General features: G+C 33.9%; 1 long non-coding RNA gene across 1 annotated transcript in view; it reads left to right on the top strand.

The window, feature by feature from the left end:
- Positions 1–703: 703 nt before the first annotated feature.
- Positions 704–22,153, top strand: part of LOC118525800 (uncharacterized) — a 72,973-nt gene continuing 51,523 nt past the window's right edge. Inside the window, exons 1-2 of the long non-coding RNA XR_004912317.2 lie at positions 704–736; positions 9,226–9,318. This is a non-coding gene — a long non-coding RNA (uncharacterized LOC118525800). The remainder of the gene's footprint in view (positions 737–9,225; positions 9,319–22,153) is intronic.

Here is a 22,153-nt window from a genome sequence, read left to right as displayed (position 1 = left end):
TGCTTCTCCCTCTGCCTGCCGCTCCTCCCTGCTTATTGTGTCAAATGTGCCACGTGGTGCAATAGAGCTTGAATTGGGTAGATCTGAGTTTGTTTTCAAGCCCTGTCTTTTACTAGCTTTGTGATTTTGGGCCTTGATTTTTCTCACCTGTGAATTGGGTTAATGTTTCCACTATTGTGAGAATTACATTTATATAAAGTATTCAATAAATCTTTTTTTCTAAATAAAAAAATGACAAAACAAACAAAAAAACATGGAACAGTTTGAGCCCTCAGGTGTGCCATGTGACTTCAGGGATGTGAGCGAAGTAAGTGAAAGATGGATGGAGGGTCAGGGAAAGGATGTGCTTGGGTTGCTGGGCATCCAGGGCAGCTCGAAGGATGGTGGAATCTGGCCCTAGGCACTGCAGCCACGACTACACTTCCCAGAAGCCTAATTTCACGGGATCTTGGGGTCTGGGCAGTTCTACCGGTGCTGGCCGGGGAGTCCTGGCTTGAGAAGTTTCCAGGTGCTCTGGTTCAGTCAGTCCCCGCCTCTTAGACTTTTCCAGGAGGAGGTTGGCTCGCACCACCTATTAAGCAAACCTCAATGCTCGTGAATTCCTTGACTTCTGCCTCCCTAAGAATCACTTTGCAGCGGAGCCTATCCCCTGAGGCCGGGCCAGGGCAAGGCGGCGTGTTCTGGAGCAAAAGCCGTGGGCACGGGAGGGACCTCCTCACCAGCCTTGTGCTCTCTGGTAAGGCTAGAAATAGTTATTTATTTATTTATTTAGGCTCAAAACTGCCTCTTATTAGACCTATTACTTTGTAGCAATTTTATTTTATTTAAGATATTACTTAAATTCAAGTTAGTTAACATACAGTGTGATACTGGTTTCAGGAGTAGAATTTAGTGATTGACCACTTACATATAACATCCAGTGCTTATCCCAACAAGTGCCCTCCTTAATACCCATCACCCGTTCAGTCCATCCCCTGCCCATCTCCCCTCCCTCAACCCTCACTTTGTTCTCTATAGTTAAGAGTCTCTTATGGTTTGCTTCCCTCTCTCTTTTTTCCCCTTCCCCCATGTTCATGTTTTGTTTCTTAAATTCCACATATAGGTGAAATCATAGGATATTTGTCTTTCTCTGACTTATTTTGCTTAGCATAATATGCTCTGGCTCCATCCATGTCAGTTGCAAATGACAAGATTTTATTCTTTTGGATCGATGACTACTATTCCTCTGTGTGTGTGTGTGTGTGTGTGTTTGTAGATATATATCTACATATACATACATACACACACACCACTTCTTCTTTATCTACTCCTCAGTTGTTGGACGTTTGGGCTCTTTCCATAGTTTGGCTGTTGTTGATAATACTGCTATAAACATCAGGTTGCATGTGCCCCTTCAAGTCAGTATTTTTGTATCTTTTGGGTAAATACCTAGTAGTGCAATTGCTGGGTTATAGGGTAGTTCTCTTTTTAACATTTTGAGGAACCTTCCTACTGTTTTCCAGAATGGCTGCACCAGTTTGCATTCCCACCAACAGTGCAAAAAGTTTCCCCTTTCTCCACATCCTCACCTACATCTGTTATTTCCTGTTTTGTTAATTTTAGCCATTCTGACATGAGTGAGGTGGTATCTCATCATAGTTTTGATTTGTATTTCCCTGATGAAGAGTGGTGTGTGGCATCTTTTCATGTGTGTGTTAGCCATCTGATTGTCTTATTTGGAAACATGTCTGTTCATGTCTTCTGCCCATTTCTTAGCTGGATTATTTGTTTTTTGGGTGTTGAGTTTGGTAAGTTTTTTATAGATTTCGGATACTAACACTTTATCAGATAGGTCATTTGCAAAAGTTGGGACTTCATAAGATAAAAAGCTTCTGCACAGTGAAGGAAACAATCAACAAAACTAAAACGCAACCTATGTAATGGGAGAAGATATTTGCAAAAGGCTAGAAATATTCTTTAAAACTTAGTCCCATGTTACCAACTAATAATAGGTGCTTTAAATATATATCTTAAAAGGCTCTCTTCACATAAAAATTGGCTTTGTTTCTCTGTACCAGCAATGAACAATCCAAAAAGGAATTTAAGAAAACATTTTCACTTATGATAATATCCAAAAGAATAAAATACCTAGGGATAAATTTAATCAAATAGGTGAAAGATTTGTATGCTGAAAACTACAAAACATTCTGGAGAAATTAAAGAAAACCTAAATAAATGGAAAGACATACCATACCATATTCGTGCTTTGAAAGATTTAATACTAAAATGACAATATTTTCACCAAAGAGATCAATGGATTCAATGCAGTCTCTATCAAAATTCCAATGACATCTTTTGCAAAAATAGAAAAGTTTATCTTCAAAATCAAATGGAATTGCAAGAGACCCTAAATATTCAAAACAATATTGAAAAATGAAACCAAAGCATGAGGAATCATATTTACCAATTTCAAAACTTACTATGAGGCTACAGTAATTAAAACAGTATAATACTGGCATAAAGAGAGATGTAGACTGATGTCATAGAATTGAGAATACAGAAATAAACCCATTCTCATTCCATATACAAAAATTAACTTGAAGTAGATAAATGACTTAAAGGAGCTAAAACCATGAAGCTGTCAGAAGGAAACATAGAGCCCACCATTCATGACTTCAGATTTGGAAATGGATTCTTCATTTTGATACTAAACACATAAACAGCAACAAAACTAGATAAATAGGACTGCATTCAAATTAAAAATATTTGTACATCAATGAACATTATCAAGAATGTGGAGAGACAACCTAAATAATTGCCAAAAATATCTTCAAATCGTAACTGATAACAATTTAATATCCAGAAGACATTAAGAACACTTATAACCTAATAAAAAAGACAACCCAATTAAAAAATGGGAAAAGTCTTAAATAGACATATCCTCCAAAAATAGAATATATACTTATATATCATATAAATATTGAATACATATTAAAAGTGTAATCAGAATATGAAAGATGTTCAACATAATTGGTCATTAAAAAATGCAAATCAAAACCATGATGGGATGTCACTCCACACGCACTATGATGGCTTTAATTAAAACAAATGGAAAATAAGTGTTGGTGAAGATGTGATCTTCGAACTCCTGCCCATTGCTAGTGGGGATATAAAAGGTGCAGCCACTGTAGAAGACATTTAGTTTGGTAGTTCTTCAAAGAATTAAACGTGGAATTACTATATGACTCAATAATTCCATTCCTAGGTATATATCCAAGAGAAATGCAAGCATATGTCCACACAAAAGTTTGTATACAAATATTTATAGCAGCATTATTTATAATAATGAAAAGCCAAAACAACCTCTGTGTCCATCAGTGGATAAATGGATAAACAAATTTTGGTACATACATACAATGGACTACTATTCAGCCATAAAGAGGAACAAACTGTGGATGTGTACTATAGCTTAGATTAACCTTGAAAATATTATGCTAAATCAGAGAAGCCAGACCAAAAAAAGTCACATATTGTATAATTTCTGACATGATATATTTATAATAGGCAAATCTATAGAAAGAGAAAGCAGATCATAGGTTACCAAGGGATAGAGGGGGAGAATGAGAAGTGATTACTTAACTGTAGAAGGTGTTTTTATAGCATAAAATTTAGAGCTGGTGACTGACATTGTGAATACATTAAATATGACTAAATTTTACCCTTTAAAATAGCTAATTGTATGTTATGTGAACTTCACCTAAATTTATATCTCCACCTATGAAGATACTCTGTTACATCTTTCCCATGCACATGCACACACACACACACACACACACACAAAGCCTCTTGAAACTCGTTCTGCCCTTAGTGCCCTAGTTTAGACATCGTTATCTCTTGCCTTCAGTATAATAATCATTAATTATTTTTCATGAATCCAGTTTTTTCCTCCTGAAGTTTATATTCTCTAATTTCTGGCAGAGTGACCAATTGTCCTTTAAAATCTCCTTGTTTCATAGAGGGTAGTGTAAATTTCCTAAAATAACCATGCCTTTCAAGATCAGAATTGTAGCCATATCCTAAGTCTTCTTATTACCATTTCCCCTGTATAATTTACAGTTCTTCAGTACCAAATTGGTAGTTTCCAAAAGATACATTATATTCTTTGATGCCTCTGACTTTGGTAACAATAATTCTTCTTGGATTTCCTTTCCATCCTTTGTAAACATGGATCATCTCTACTTGCCTTCTAAGAATCAGCTTTTTCCTCACTTCCTTTCTCCCCAAAATGTTTAGATGCCCCTCTTTTAATTTCTATAATTACTGTGTTTAGCTATATTGTTGCATTGTATACATTCTGTTGAAATTACATTTTCAAATGTCATTTTCCCCTGGGCACTACTATCTAAGTTGTAGGGTTTGTTTTAATCATTGCATGCATCTAATACTTAGACTCTCAGATTTATTTGTCGACATATCTTGTTGTGGGTTTACATTTATTTTCTCAGTTTTACATCTTTTATATTTCTCTATCGACTTTTTCATATCAGAGTTCATATTTCTGTTGACTAAACCTTCTTTTTAATCTCAATAACCAGGAGCATACATACTGTTTGAGGATGAGAAATTTTATTGGGTTTACATACTCGTAATTACCCAGCTTTAGAAACCTGCCTAATTCTTTACAAGAGTCCAGGGAACCTTCCTCTTTGATGAAGTACAAGGCTATATCTCTTGGTAGTATTGCCAGGATTTTGGAAAGTGGAAGTTCTTGGCCCTTATTATGTTATCTCCTAAGCCTTCTTAAAAAGGAACTGAAACCTTGGAAGCACAGGGGAATCTCTGCTTGAGTCCCTGAAAGTTAATCTTAGCCCTCAAATCCTGCACACAGTACCACTTCCGCATCAATGGCAGTGACTCTCAGTTCTGAGAACGTAGTAGATGCATGGTAAAAAGTTAAGTAAAGCAGTTGTTTTCTATTTTTTAACCAATTTTAATAACCAACTAGTTATTGAAATAGTGAATACTGAAATAGTGAATACTGAAATAGATTCATTTCATAAATACAAATGCATTCTAATATGTGAATATATTTCTGTAAAATAAACATTATCAAATAAAGCTATCATTATTGATGGTAATATACAAAATAAGAGAAGGTTGTTTATCTTATGCCCAAGCAAGGAGTGTATACGAATTTTTATAAGATTCTATAATCACTCAGGATGAATGAATAAATATACTGGCATGCGGTAGAAAATGTCAACACTCTTAACACTTAAATCTGTAAATTCTACAGAACTGCTAGTGCCTCAGCTCTGACATTAAAAATAAATCAATTTATGAGCATTTAGAAAATCTTCTGCTTTTTATACTGGTTATAATTATACGTTTACCTGTTAAGATTGTCAGATTCCCTAAGGAACAATTCTAGGAGTATGTGTTACAGACAGGGTGAAGGTGGTATTAGAGAATTAAAAAACAAATTGAAGGTGTTTTCTAAGCCTTCAAATGTTTTTGACAAGAAATAATATATTAAGCTGAATGATCCTGAATTTGGAGCCACCAGTTTTGATGTTATGCCAGAATTCATTTTTTCCTCCTCAGAGATCAGGGTTTTTCAAAATGCAATATATATTCAGACCCAGGTAACTATAAGACATAAGTAAAGTAAAGCCAATTAAGGGTCAAGAAAAATACTAGAATTTCAGCATTTGTTATCTTTCAAAAACAAAATACTGTTCTTAGGAAACATTCTGGAATGTTTTGAACTGTATATAGATATGACATAAAGAGCCGGCTGCAGCCGGACTGTGTCACAGGAAGGATTTGGTTTTGGTTTTGTTTTGCTTCCCTTCTTTTGTACCACACATCCTCATGCCATTTTTTCATTTGGTACTCTCTGTCTCTTCCACAGTACATACCCAAAGCTGGTTCTTCTTTACAGATGCAAAACTATCCTTAGAGAGGCATAGAAATCAGAAAAGGGATTCTAACATTTCTGCTTACAGTCCGTACTCTGTCTTACAGTGTCCATCTCTATTTCACAAGCTTACTTCTTCAAAGTCAAGATATCAGCCTTTCAAGGTGACAAAGTATTAAATTGATCTATGAATGATTTGTGGTTATTTAGAAAGCCAGAAAAAAATGTAGACATTCTACCCCTACACTCTGAAACAGGTAATCAGCATGTTAACAAGGATCCTTGCTTTTTCCTAATCATTAAGTTGTGAGTAGGATACCTTAAAAGAATCAGCAAGGTTTCTGGGTTTGTCCTTAGGTACCCATTTCTACAAATTTGGCTTTATTAGTGTTATTTAAGATGAGCTTGATCTTAGACTATGATATATAAATATAACAAGTGACCAGATTTCAATTTCAATTTCATATTGAGGCATAAATAACTGCCAACTTGACTACAGTGCAAATTTTGTGTGGTTAATGAGTTTGCTTTTTGTAAGGCATAGTTAGGACATATAGAAAAGCAAAGAATACCCATATCCCCTCAGTAAGATTTAGCACTGTTAATAATTAATTTTGCTACATTTGATCCATCTATTTATGCTTTTACTAAAGTATTTGAAATAGGTTAATAAAACATATCAGATCAGACATAAATAATTCACTTGGCATCTATACAAAATAAGATCATTTTCCTAACATAACCACTATGTCATCAGACCTAGCAAAATAAATAATTACTTAACCATCTAAAATCTGGCCTTAGTCACATTTATTTACCAGTTCACCAAATATCTTTTATGCTGGTTTCATTTGATCAGTATTCATCAAGAATCATGCATTTCACTTGGTTGGTATGTCTTTACATCATTTCAGTTTAAAAGACAACACCGATACAAACACTCATGGCCAAACACATGTGCGTGTGCACGCACACACACACACACACACACACACACACACACACACACACCCTTTATTCCTCTATGGTACTGACTTGTTGAAGAGCTTCTAGAATGTCCCACCTTCTGATTTGAGCATTTTTACATGAATTTTTCATTCACTACTGGAATTACTGTAACTAGAAAGTTAGATCTAAGAGACTGAATAGATTCAGGTTAAATATTTCTTGGAAATGTACTTCAGAGTTGGTCCTATGAACTTCATATTGGAAGATGTCAGGAGGTATGTAACATCTGGTCGAGTGATAGTAAGACTGATCACTGATGCAAAGTAATGAAAATTCATTGTGAACAAGTAATCTGTGGAGTGTGCTTTGTTACAACACAAATACATGGCATCTCATTAGTCTTTTAGATACTGGTTTAGGACCAGTGATGATTATTATGAAATCAGTTATTTCATTGGGATTACAAAATGGTGATTTTCTAATTCTATCATTCTTTTTAAATTTAATTGTTGTCATTCTCTTGTTAAAAAGATCTTTCTCTGATTAAGTAGGACTATACATTCTCTACTGTGAAACAGGGTTAATGCATAATTCTTTTCTTTTATCTGTCAATTTTGAGAATAAGTAGTTCTTATCATAGTTACTTAAAATTGTGGCAAATAGGCTTTTTGTTTTGCTTTTTGCTTTTACTATTTTGAATATTTTTATGGAGCAATGGAATTTTACATATGAAGTGTTTCTGTCAATAACAGTCTTTCTTATATGTGCTAATTCAGCATAACTCACTTTTGTCTATGAACGCAACTTTAATCTGGCTTCTCTGTCCTTTTGATACAACTCCCATTTGTTTCCTTATTTTCTTGTACAACAGGATGGTTCAGACTCATATTATACCTTGCTCCTCCGACCCAGAATCAGACATTCCTGCAATTAGCCCTACTGCCTTTAAGATAAAATGACAATTAGAGGCCCAAATCTGTGAACTAGAGACATACATTGCTACTAAAGCATTATTGCTTTTAGAGTCCCTTAGGAGACTGAACCAGATATTTATATATAAATATAAATATATACATTTACATTTTGATTTGACACTGATATTTCATATTCAAAATTACTACAATGTTTTTACATAATTTTTCTATTTTTTTATTTTTCTATTATTTTCTATACTAAAAATACTGGTTCTTCACAATAATTTGCTTATATTAAATATAAATTCTCAGTTCTCTTTTAAGCATCTTTATAAGCAATGGCTACTGACTCTTTAGGGGTCCAAGGTAAATAGTCTTCATTGAATTTATTAGCTCTAGTATGTTAATTTTTATTAAGCATTTTTGAAACAAAAGTTCAGATTACTGAGAAAGCTAGGTGTTTTTTTTTTAATGTTAGTTCTTTGTGAGTCTGCTTTCTAAAACTGCACAGTGTGGTTTGCACTAATTCCCTCATCATTTTTCTACTCAATTTGAAACATGAATCATTAGGAGAGAATATTTTCCTATGAACTGTAAATTCCCTAGAGTTCAGTCTTGGGTGAGGCCAGTAGTAAGTATCTCAGTGTGAATTATGATAGGAGAGGCAATTGGTAACCTTTGCTCCTTTTGAATGTCAGGCAGGCTTTAGCTGAAAATCCCACTGGGTTTTTACTGACAGATCTTATCCCCTGTTTCTTCTCATCAACACCAATGAAAACATGGAACAGAATTTTGAACAGATAAACCCACGGATATACAAGAAAATTCTGAAATCATAATTTTTTCTCAGAGAAGAGGCAGAAAAAGCTTAATCAGAAAATGAACTCTATCCATCTTTTCTTGGACTTTAGTATTAAGTAAGCTCTTTCTGTTACTTTGGATAAACTTCTTAAATTGTTTCAAGGTCTCATGTTCTTTCTCTGTGAAATGGGTATGTTAATCATATCAGTTCCTATAACTGCTGTAAGAATTTAATGAGATGGTTTAAGCAAAATATTTTGGCACGATGACTAGAACAGTCCTTGTAGCAAAAACATGTGTATTGAGAAGGTAGGAAAAGAAGGTGATACAGATGGAGTGGACAGTCTTTTCATTCCAAGAGGCTTAAAGATTTTAAGAGATTCAACAATCAGGAAACAAATTACAGGAACCACAGGATTGGAAAGTGTGAGGAAGTGTTCAATGGAGGACGGATTCAATGTGATCCCCACAACATCTATGCTAAAACCTAAAACCTATGCTAAAATCTATGCTAAAACCTATGTTAAGAATTCAGATTGCAGGATATTAGTGACATGGGGAAGTGAGAGTATTCAACCTAACATATCAGTCTCTGAGCTAAGGCTGCCTTTCATTGCTTCCTACTGTTGTTAAGTTCATAATGTAATTCTGTTCCAATCTTAGTGCATAATGGAAGAAGTATGGCTTACCTCAGTGAAAGAGAGTTATCAAATGCACAAAGACAACATGAAATAGCCTGAGGGATCTTATCCTAAGGTAAATATAAGAATCAATACAGGGATTACATTCAGTGAAATCTAATTATTACATAGTTTTAATTTCTCACTAAGATCTACATATTTTTTCCTGCATTACTTTAAATGGTGATGAGAAATAACATCTCATATACAAGGCAATTTAGAAAAGAAACTAAGGTTCTGTTTTTGTGTCTCATGTTCACCAAACTTTATAGTTGTCTGCCTTTCACTTACATTTTCATCAGAGAATGGTTTTGTTTCCTAATGGACACTTTGTAGTCAAAGATCACTGATAAAAATTAGAAACAAATTATTTAATATTTAGAAAATATCTAGCTGTTTTCTTTGTGTTTCCTTGGAAAATACATGTTGTTAAATATATGTAATGTATTTAAAAATAACTTTATAACATATTTTTTTGCTCTTGTGATCAAGGAGCCTTCTAATATCAAATCTCTAACATTTTTAAGCTGTCAGCAATGTCTTTTCAGATGAAGTGGTTTAGCAGTGACTTTCCAAATGGTTTACATATGATTTTATCTTTTAAAATTACTTAATTTATAGCCATTTGTTTAATTACACCATTTTCATCCATTTAGCTTTTACTATAAAATATGATTTTAATCATTTTGTATAAAGCTATACTTAAAGCTCCATTAGAAAGACAGTAACTACTATTATTGAAAATACTATTATACTTCAGATTGCTTTTATCACTCAGCATTCTTAGAAAAGTTAAAATGAGAACAATACCAACTGAATTAATTGTAAAACTTGATTAAGATTTTCTCTCTGTTTTCTGCCACATGGTTACTGTAGTAAGTAATCTATTTAGATACACTTTATAGAGTTAAAAATAGATAAACACTCAAAAGTATTTGCATATTAAAGCAAGATGATATAAGATATTTTAAATATTTCATAGCAATTACCTATACTTATGAATTCATAGAACTCAATATTTGAATAGGATTTTGGTTTATCAATGTTAAATTTTTAGTGAAAATAATTTTAGATTATAAAAGAAAAATAAATTACTGTGGCTCATTACTTGAAACATCTTGTTTTTGTCGTTAATTTTTTTTGCAATTATGACTTGCAGTTGGAGTGTTTTATCCCTTTACTTTTATGTAATTAATGAAATATTGGGTTGAATTCTGCCTTCTTGATAATTATTTTTTATTGTCACATCTGTTCCGTAACTTTACTTACCCTTTCCTACCTTCTTTTGAAATAGTGTAATACTTTCATTCTCTTTTCTTCTTTATCAGCTTTTAATTTATATAGTATGTGTGTAATTTATACAGAGTGTACTATTTTTCTCATTCTGGGAATTTCACTGGTATTTGGAGTGGCCAGACCTTCAAAATGGAATTTTGACATATAGTTGTTAACGTAATTGAGGAATATGTAGGTAACTTACTTGTAAAGGGAGATGGGGCCCTGGTAATCAATGGCGGGAGGTGGCATCACAGTCAGTGATTACAAAGGTTGTGATTTGGGAGGCTAGCTTCAAAGACCCTTGAAAGTATACACAAGTAAAAGGTCAAATTGAGGCCTTAAAATCATAACTGGTATAAAATCAGAAAGCCTGTATCCCAGGCTTGTCTTCTAGAATTGCAGGCAGGATATTTCAGAATCAAGGCCAGAGTCTCCTTAAGTAGCATCGTACTAAACAAGCCTATATTACCACTTGATTTCTTATACTAAGTTAAGGGAAGATGTGGGGAAGGAATGAAACCCTGAGACATGGGGTAGGAGTATTTGGGCAAACAGAAACAAAGGTACAAATGTGAACCTATAAATCTTCCTGAAGCTATCTGACCAAATCAGCTTCCCTTCCTAATGAAGGACTCAACCTTCCTCTGTATAAAAGATTTTCATGATTATAATTTGCCTTACAAGGAGATGCCTTTACCCTCAGGGTCACCACTCCCCCAACCCCATCTCGTATTCCTCTAAAGTCTAAACCCATAAGGAGAGATTGATCTCAAAACAGCAACTCTCGTATAAGTCTACACAGGGAGGAGTCAGCTAAGACAGGGAAAGAGTGGCTAATTTGTATCAGCAAGCATGGGGAATATATAAGTACGTGGAAGCATTGTAGTCCAAGAGAGAATGAAATATAAAGCTTGATTAAACTGAATTTATTAATGAATGTGGCACATCCAGCATTCAGGTTTCAATGTGTTGGTTTGATCATAATTAAGTGGTATGATTAGTCAGTTGTGTTAGTTAATTGAAGCCTTTGCTTAAGGTTACCTATAGTCAACGGGGTTGCAAAACCTGGATTTCCTTGAAATGTTGTTGAAGGAATCCAAAATCTAGGGAGTTGGGAATGTTGGAACTTAGGTTTACGTGCAATATAATCATATATTTCTCAATCATATCCCTCACAAAGTTCATTAAAAATATATTATGAAAAGAGAGAACATCAGAATTCCTGCAAAAGCTCTTTAGTAGGCTGGAGATATTCAAGGGAAAGATTACAATAGAATTGGTTTTCCTATTTCAGTAGGAAAAGGGAGTTCTTATTTGTGGGCCCCAAAGCAAAATGAAAATGTTCAAAAAGCAGGAAAAAAGTACCTTTAATAGTACTAAAATATAAGGCATTTTTCTTTCCCAGTATCTGTCAACTTGTCATAGGTTTGCATTTGCTATTTAATATCATCTTAGGTTTAAAAAACCAAAATAAACTATTATCAAATGTTAATGTTAATTTTTATGTTGTATAATGACAATTTTAAATGCAAATATAAAAACATTGAACTCATACTCAGAATCACAAAAAGTACACAATTCATTTGAATATGTATTTTCTTCTGACCAGAAGAGCAGAAGTGCTGCAGAAAACTAATTTAATTGCTTTTATTTCACTTTTTGATCTGTGCACATTCTATCAACACTCTACCTTTGGCTTACTAATGAGTAAAGAAAAACTGAAAGGAAAAGGAACTGTAGTTGCCTTTTCTTTCTTTCACTCTGTCATCATTTCCAGAATAAATGCACGGCGAATACGTGGGAGTACCACAAGTGAGAAAGGATATGGTAGGGTTCCTTGGTCTTTTGGTTTCTTATAATTCCATTGCCTTCTTCCTGCATTTCAAGCAAGCTCTGTTTCAGTGCAGAACATGGCAAGTTGTCAGAGGCTTCCACCTGCCCAGTTGTTGAGCCAGCATGCTGTTCTTGTTTTTGCTTTGCTCATTGGACTCCCTCACATAATCGATCTAACAGCATTCTGTGCTTATGTGGTATTGCAAGTATTATATGCAAATTAAGAGATAAGAAACCAGTGAAAATGCATATTACATGTACTTCCTCTGCTCATATACATACTCCAGTGTCCCATCAGACTTCTCATACAAAAATACAAGTTCAAAGTTAAAATTATTAAGATTACAAGATAGCAAAAGTGGAACATTAAGTGTGGGACTACTTCCTCATTTTATGATCCTCTGGAAGAATGAGGGTACAATATTGACCAATGTAGTAGATCCTAATTGTTGCTACAGAATAACTACAAGGAGTTCTCCCCCCCAGCTTTATTGAGATATAATTGAAATTCAACATTGTGTTAGTTTAAGGTATATAATGTAACAATTTGGTTTATTTGTATCTTGCAAAATGATTACCACAATAGGGTTAGTTACCTCCATCACCTCACATAATTATCTTTTGTGTGTGTGTGGTAAGAACATTTTTAAGATCTCCTTAGCAACTTTCAACAACATAATATAGTATTGTTAACTATAATCACCATACCGTACATTAGATACCCCCAAATTATTTATCTTATAACTGGAGGTTTGTACCTTTTAACCAGTATCTCCCCATTTCCTTCCACTGCCCAGCCCTGGCAACCACCATTCTACTCTGTTTCTCTACTTTGTTTTCCTTAGGTTCTATGTATAAGTGATATCAAGAATCCAGGGTAATTCACTAAGGAACCTCTTAGTACTCTGTAGTCTTATAGCCCTTGTCGGTGAGAGATTGTAGGAAGAATACTTCCTATTGGTAAAACTGTTACCTCTGGGTACCAGTAATCACTTCCTCTCCTTGGCAGCTCAGTTATAGGGGTGGTAAGTTTCCTTGCTCTTTTTGGCCCCTGGCCACACCTTTGAAAATAGTCCCTTCATTAAATTATCATCAGTTATTTTGAGTGTGACATGAACTTCATGCCAAAATCCCAACTGATTTTCAATATTACTGAATTAAATGGTGAATACATGATGCAGACCATTTTATAGGACTAATACTTTGCTTCTTTAAAGAGCAATAATATGAAAAAAGTAGGGTACATATAGTAACCATTTAAAGCTACTTAGAATATATTTAAATTTTAAAACACTTTTCGTAAAAAATAAAGTGATATTTCTAGCAGAATTCCAAAGACAAAAATTATACAGTATATTGTTATTTTGTGTCACATGCTAAAATTATGATTAAGGTTTATCTCCTATATTTTATTCTTTAAAGTTATTTTATTTTATTAAATGTATTTATTTTCTTTAAAGCTATTTTAATAGGATTAAGAAACATGAGATAACTTCTATAATGTAGATAATATTCTAATGAATTTATTTCCTTTTTGTAAGTACATATTTAGAATATTTCTTACTCTGAAGGAAATTATAAACAGCTTATTTTATTTCAAAGACTTCTTTCTTTGTGGCTTTAACTAGTATATATACTAGTTATACTAGTTAAAGCCACTAGTATATATGCTAGTATATACTAGTTATACCTATACATATATATATATGAAAGAAAATGTCCATTTTAAAAGTAATACGATATTAACCAAATTGTCCAGTGATTTTCAAAACATTTATTTTTAATTATTATTTAAAATTTGAATTCAACATTTTAAAGAGCATTTTGAGTGTAGAGACAGCTGACACTCTTGTTGCTTCTTGCCTCTGAGAAATAGCCCTTGCAACTAAGCTGTTACCTTTGTATTGATATACGTTGAAAACTCCTGAATAGGCAGTACTAAGATGATCACACATTGTCTTCATTTGGCACAGACACAGGCCACACATGCAGGTTCATTGTAATTAATGGCACTTTTTCAAAATGATCAGTTTAGATGATGAATTATATGGTTGCTCAAGGCAGTTCTATATGCAGTGAGTTTTAGTTGCCAGTCTTTGTTCTTCATTATCCATATTAAAGGGTTTATTTCTCATACTACCTGTTTATAAATGCTTCTTTAAAACCTGTTTAACATTTAAAGAAAAATTAAATAAAAGTTCTTGCAATCCCCAGTGACTCACTGTTTCTCTCTGACTTTCAGGGGAATTAGCCCTTATAATTCCCTGCTCATGAATGCCTGAGGAATTAGTATGAAGTGTTAATTGGGTACAGATTAATGGTAAACACACCCTGAAAGGTAATATAGAGAGGAAACAAAAGGTCATTATTTTTAAGCAGGTTTTAAAAGAACATGTTTTAAAAAGTCAAATTCATATCCGTGTGGTTGAGCAGTATTGAACTGCAGTATTTTTATATAATAATTGTTAATAAAATAAATTCCTGTATATGAATTTTAATAATGTAAAATATAATTTAAAAGAAAATTACACCTGCAGGATATGAAAAAATGACCAAGTAAAACAAAGCAAACAAAGCAATACATTTTTACCCCTATTTTCCTTCCCACCACATATTCTCAAGCATATTTTTAGCACCAATCCAAGTCTGAAATGTATGTTTACATTTAATTAATCTATGTTTCCCTCTGGGAAGATACATATTTAGGTAATCTTCATATAAATGTACAAGTTATATCACTATATTCAACACACTGATTATATTTTTATTTAAATTATTATTTTTCTTCAATTATATTCATAAGTATTAATTAAGCACCTACTATATGACTGACTCTGTAATCTCTCAGAACATTAGGAAAAATGAAGTTATTAATTCTATCAAAATTAAATATACACACACAAACACAGACATCAGACTAATGATTTATATAAACTCATTTGATTTAACATTTTTATCTATAGGGTCAAAACATATTACCCCAGGTGGTGACATGAAATGAATAGTGTACCAATTTTCTCTTATGTCAGTGAGATAAGTAAGAAAGAATAGTGAGAAATATTTGCTTTCATCTGCTTAATTCTTTCCTACAACAGAGAGAATACCTTATTTTATCTTATGCAAAATTCACTCTTTATCAGCATTTGACTTTAGTAGTTTCTTATTCCCTATTCTCAATGCCCCTGGTTTTTTTTTTCCATATATTTTTTAAAGATTTTATCTATCTATTTTAGAGAGAGAGCACAAGCAGAGGGGGAGGGACAAGCAGACTCCCTACTGAGCAGGGAGCCTGATGGGGGGCTTGATCCCAGGACACTGGGATCATGACCGAACCGAAGGCAGACACTTAACTGACTGAGCCACCCAGGCGCCCCTCAATGCCCCTGTTTTTATAAACTAATCAGTAAAGAGTATTGCTGGGGAGGAAAGATTTTACTTTACTTTTCAAGAATGGCCACACAGTAACTGGCATGAATATTATCCATACATTAGCAGTTATGATGATTTCTCTGAAGTTTCTATCAAGTTGTTCATATTCAGTTGACAGGGCTTCAATAAAAAGGGCAATTTTAGTTCTGATAAAGGCTGCTGGGAACCCCGTAAACAAAGTACCAGGCTGATATTTCCAAGGGGCTTTATTGGCTCCATTAAGTCAACCTTAGATGTTACCCTTACTATTTCTAGTAGCTTTAACCACATGTAACAAATAGGATTTTTTTTTTTTTCTTTTAACAATTCCATCATCACCCAGTGCTCATCACAACAAGTGTTCTCCTTAATCCCCATCACCTATTTCATCCATCCCTCAACCTACCTCCCCTCTGGTAACCATCCATTTGTTCTCTATAATGAAGAGTCTGTTTCTTGGTTTCTCTCTCCCTTTTCTCCCCTTTGCTTATTTGTTTTCTTTCTTAAATTTCACATATGGGTGGAATCATATGATAATTTGTCTTTCTCTGACTGACTTACTTTGTTTAGCATTATACTCTCTAGTCAGGTTATTGCAAATGGCAAGATTTCATTCTTTGTAAAGGCTGAATAATACTCACCCACATGTTCTTTATACATTCATTAATCGATGGACACTTGAGCTGCTTCCATATCTTGGCCATTGTAAGTAATGCTGTTATAAAAATAGGGGTGCATGTATCCCTTTGAATTAGTATTTTTGTATTCTTTGGGTAAATACCTAGTAATGCAATTGCTAGATCATAGGGTAATACTATATTTAACTTTCTGAGGAACCTCCATACTGTTTTCCACCTTGGCTGTATCAGTTTGCATTCCCACCAACAATGCACAAGTGTTCCTTTTTCTCTACTTCCTCACCAACACCTGTTGTTTCTTGTGTTGTTGATTTTAGCCATTCTGACAGGTGTAAGTGATATCTCATTGTAGTTTTGATTTGCATTTCCCTGGTGTTGAGGATCTTTTCATGTGTCTGTTGGTGATCTGGATGTCTTCTTTGGAGAAATGTTTGTTCATGTCTTCTGCTCATTTTTTTGGCCTATTTTTTAATTGGATTATTTGTTTTTTGGGTGTTGAGTTTTACATTTTATAAGTTGAGTTTTATAAGTTTTATAAGTTGAGTTTTATAAGTTCTAACAATTAGAATTCATAACCCTTACAAACTGTAATTTGTGTGAAAACTAAGTGTAAGCAGTTGTGAATTGTCTGTTAAACCAGCAAATTACTGATATATTTTATAATTTATTGAAATATGTGCTTCTTCATAGTACAATCTTCTAATAAAGGGCAAAACATGTTTACTATCAGATCCAAATTTATCTTTAGTTTTTCTCTAATAAGGGTGCCCAATGTAGATAAACCTATGTTCAATAATTAATCTTTCATTATTTTATCTTATTTGGAAATTATCTAAATATTCAGTAAATTTCTACTATTTAACTTCACAATACTTCAAAGTTTCAGATTACTAAAAAGATTCTGGAAACTATTTTTAAGTACACATACCATAAAACATAATTTTTGCTAAAATGTTCACCTAAAAACTCTTACCTCACACCTATCTATTAACTTGCTCTCAGTAATTATGCTTCGATTACCCACAAAAACTTCATGAGACATTAGATAAAATGAGCCATAATTCTTAGTTTTTGCTGACAAACTTTTCAACAGAGTTAAGATTGAATTATTTGACTTGTAAACCCAAGCATAATAAAAGTTGTATGTCTGCATTATATTCAATGTTGATAACTCTAAGACATGGCTGTAATTAAACTGACAGAGTTATAGTAGCTTATATTTACTGCAAATTACCCTAATATCATGTGAACTTGAAAATTATTTGGGTTAGTTTCTCTTATATTTCTGAGGTTTAGAAATGCTTAATGTGTAAGTGCTTAATTCGAAGCCAATTAAATAGAGCTCTTGGGGTGCCTGCGTGGTTAAGCATCTGCCTTCAGCTCAGGTCATGATCCCAGGGTCCTAGAATTGAGCCCCACATCAGGCTCCCTGCTCTGCAGCGAACCTGCTTCTCCCTCTCTGTCTGCTGCTTTCCCTGCTTGTGTTCTCTCGCACTCTCTCTCTCATTCAAATAAATAAATACTTAAAAAAAAATAAATAAATAAATAGAGCTCTTTTATGAATTAATTTTAGCAATACCATCCAGGGATAGAAAATGCTACATATCTACAGTGAACACACGTAGACATATAGATAGAGACCTTGTAGTTCTTGCTTTAAAATTTTTGCCATGAGATGGGTTTGATAATGCAGAACTCACTACAGGCATACCTTGTCTTACTGTGTTTCACTTTTTGCACTTTGGCAGATATTGCATTTTTATAAATTGAAGGTTTATGGCAATGCTGATTCAAGCAAGTCTGTTGGCACTATTTCTCCAACAGCATTTGCTCTTTATGTCTGTGTGTCACATTTTGGTGATTCTTACAACGTTACAAACATTTTCATAATTATTATATAGTTGACCTTTGCACAACATGGGTTTAAGCTTCACAAGTCCATTTATACACAGATTTTTTTTATAAATACAGTACTGTATTATAAATGTACTCCCTTCTTATGATTTTTGTAATAACATTTTATTTTCTTTAGCTTACTTTATTGTAAGAATACAATATTAATACATACGCAAAATATGTTTTAAGTGTTTATGTTACTGGTAAGGCTTCTAGTCAGTAGAAGCTATTAGTAATTAACTTTTGGGGGAGTCAAAAGTTATATGTGGATTTTTGACTGTGCAAGGGGTCACTGCCCCTAACCCCCTCATTCTTTAAGGATCAGCTATATTTGCTATGGTGATATGTGACCAGTGATCTTTGATGTTACTATTGTAATTGTTTTGGAGCACCACAGCCATGCCTATGTAAGATGGCAAATTTAATCAATAAATGTGTGTGTTCTGACTGTTTCACCTACTGGCTGTTCCCCCATCTCTCCCCCTCTCTTTGGACCTCCCTATACACTGAGACACAATGATATTGAAATTAGGCCAATTAGTAACCCTCCAGTAGTCTCTGAATATTCAAATGAAATGAAGGGTAGCATGTCTCTCACTTTAAATCAAAAGCTAGAAATGATTAGCATAGTGAGGAAGCCACGTCAAAAGCTGAGATAAGCAGAAAGCTAGTCGTCTTGGGGGAGATGGCCAAGTTGTGAACACAAAGAAAAAGTTCTTGAAGAAAATTAAAAGTGTTACCCCAGTGACCACATGAATGCTAAGAAAGTAAAATAGCCTTAATGATGATATGGAGAAAGTTTTAGTGGTCTGGATAGAAGATCCAACCAGACAACATTCCCTTAAGCCAAAGCCTAATCCAGAGCAAGGTCCTAACTCTCTCTAATTCTATGAAGGCTAAAAGAAGTGAGGAATTTGCAGAAGAAAAAGTTGAAAGCTAACAGAGTTTGGTTTATGAGGTTTTAGAAAAGAAGCCATCTCCATAACATGAAAATGCAAGGTGAAGCAGCAAGTGCTCATGTTGAAGTAGCAGCAAATTATCCAGATCCAGCTAAGATGATTAATGAAGGTGGCTACACTAAAAACAGATTTTCAATGTAGATGAAACAGCCTTCTATTGAAAGAAGATGCCATCTAGGATTTTCATTGCTAAAGAGGAGAAGTCAATGCCTGGCTTCAGAGCTTCAAAGGAGAGGCTGATAGGGGCTAGTGGAACTAGTGACTATAAGTTGAAGTTAATGCTTGCTCATTTACTATTCTGAAAATCCTAGAGTCCTTAAGAATTATGCTAAATCTACCCTGCCTGTGCTCTCTATAAATGGAACAACAAAGCTTTGATGACAGCACATCTGTTTATAGCATGGTTTACTCTGTATTTTAGATCCAATATTGAGACATATTGCTCAGGAAAAAAAGAAAAGACTCCTTTCAAAATATTACTACTCATTGACAGTGCAGTCACCCAAGAGCTCTGACAGAAGAGTACCATGAGATTAATGTTGTTTTTATACCTGCTAACATAATACCTGTTTTGCAGCCCTGGATCAAGGAGTCATTTTGACTTCAAGTCTTATTATTTAAGAAATACATTTTGTAAGTCTACAAGCTGCCATAGATAGTAATTCCTCAGATAGCTCTGGGCAAAGCAAATTGAAAATCTTCTGGAAAGGATTCACCATTCAAGATGCCATTAAGAACATTTAAGATTCATGGGAAGAGGTCAAAATATCAACACCAACAGGAAACTGGAAGAAGTTGATTCCAGCTCTCATGTATGACCTTGAGGGGTTCAAGACTTCAGTGGAGGAAGTAACTGCAGATATGGTGGAAATACCAAGAGAACTGAAATTAGAAGTGGAGCCTGAAGATGTGACTGAATTGCTGCAATCTCACGATAAAACTTGAACAGATGAGAAGTTGCTTCTTATTGATGAACAAATACAGTGGTTTCTTGAGATGGAATCTGCTCCTGGTGAAGATGCTGAGGTGATTGTTGAAATGACAACAAAGGATTTAGAATATTACATAAACTTAGCTGATAAAGCAGCAGTAGGGTTTGAGAGGATTGACTCCAATTCTGAAAGGTCTGCTGTGAGTAAAGTGTTATCAACCAGCATTGCATGTTACAGAAAAAATTGTTAATGCAAGGAAGAGTCAATGTGGGAAACTTCATTGTTTTAAGAAACTGTTGAATCTTCAGCAGCACTGCCCTGATCAGTCATCATCAAGGCAAAACCCTTGCAAAGGGATTGTCATTTATTGAAAGCTCAGATGATGGTTAGCATTTCTAAGTAATAAAATATTTTTTTAAAGATTTTATTTATTTTTGACAGAGAGAGAGTGTACAAGCAGGGGAAGTAGCAGGCAGAGGGAGAGGGAGAGGCAGGCTCCCTGCTGAGCAGGGAGCCCAATGCGGGGCTCGATCTCAGGACCCTGGGATCATGACCTGAGCCGAACGCAGATGCTTAACCATCTGAGCCACCCAGGTGCCCCTAAAATATTTTTAATTAAGGTATGTACAGTGTTTTTTAGAAAGAATGTTATTATACATTTAATAGATTACAGTATAAACATGACATTCATATGCACTTGAAAACCAAAAAAACACAAAAAAACAAAAAAACATTTGATTCATTTTATTGCAATACTTAGTTTATGGTGGTGGTCTGGAAGGAACCAAATCCACAATATTTCCAAGGTATGCCTGTAGGCAGATTCATAGAATTAAAGAGTGGAATGGTGGTCACCGAGGACTAGAGGAAGGAGGAAACAGGGAGCTAGTAATCAACAGGTATAACATTATAGTTAGGCCAGACAAATAACTTCTAGAGATCTGCTAACAACATTGTATTTACAGTGAACAGTAATGCGCACTTAAAAATTTAAGAGACTACATGTTACATGTTCCTATCACACAAAATTAAAATTATTACTCAGTTTTTTAATATTAAAATTTAAATTATTAAAATTATAGCAAAAATATTTTAAGCCTTTATGTTTAGCATACAGATTTTATTATTTTGTTTATACATTTTGTATAACATTTTATTGTCTTTGAGGAATGCCTGATCCCATTTATAAATTTAAACATCTTCACTTATTTTAACTGCATTTTAAATTTTAACATATTTGATTCCCTTTATAAGTACTTCCATTATCTGACTTAAAAAACAAAACTTTTCTGAATAATAAATAGCCCAAAATGTTTAACAATTTAATTATAAAAATATGAGGGAATTAAAATTCTATTAAATTATCTATTACTATCCAAACTTTGTAGGATTTCAACTTAAAATTAAAATCACTTAATTATGCTCTTTAAACTGAAGTTATAAGGCCATCACCCCACTAGACAGAATTCACTGTCAACACATAAAACCACTAATCGCTTCTTAAAATATGAATATCATGCTATTGATTTTTTTGAAACTAGACTCTACACTGAATTATAAATTTTCCTCAGTGGAAAATGTTTATTTTCAAAGAAAAGGTTGCCATCTTCATAACCTGAGGTTACTGAAGACTAGATATTTTTGGACTTGTGTGAAATCTGGATCTGTAGACATCAAGAGCAGTTTTTCTCACTTTTAATCAATAAAACCATTTTACCTTCCCAAGTAATTTTGGGAGTGACTTTTTCAGTGTGCTTGAAGTTAATACAGACCATGGATGTTGACTGGAATATTTACCAGATTTGTGTAGGTGATGTAGGTGGTTCGCAAAAAATCCTATATAGAGAGTTTGTTGTCAGTGATTTCATAACACAGAGACGAGATTCATATACTCCAACTTCTGAGATTTGTAATATACACATTACCTCATTATTTTCTACTTATAAAATCTGCCACTCCTACCAAAT

This window comes from Halichoerus grypus, chromosome 4 (assembly GCF_964656455.1).
Source record: "Halichoerus grypus chromosome 4, mHalGry1.hap1.1, whole genome shotgun sequence".
In the NCBI taxonomy this organism is placed as follows: Eukaryota; Metazoa; Chordata; class Mammalia; order Carnivora; family Phocidae; genus Halichoerus; species Halichoerus grypus.
The sequence above is the reverse complement of the archived record's forward strand: the minus strand, read 5'-3'. Positions and strand labels throughout refer to the sequence as shown.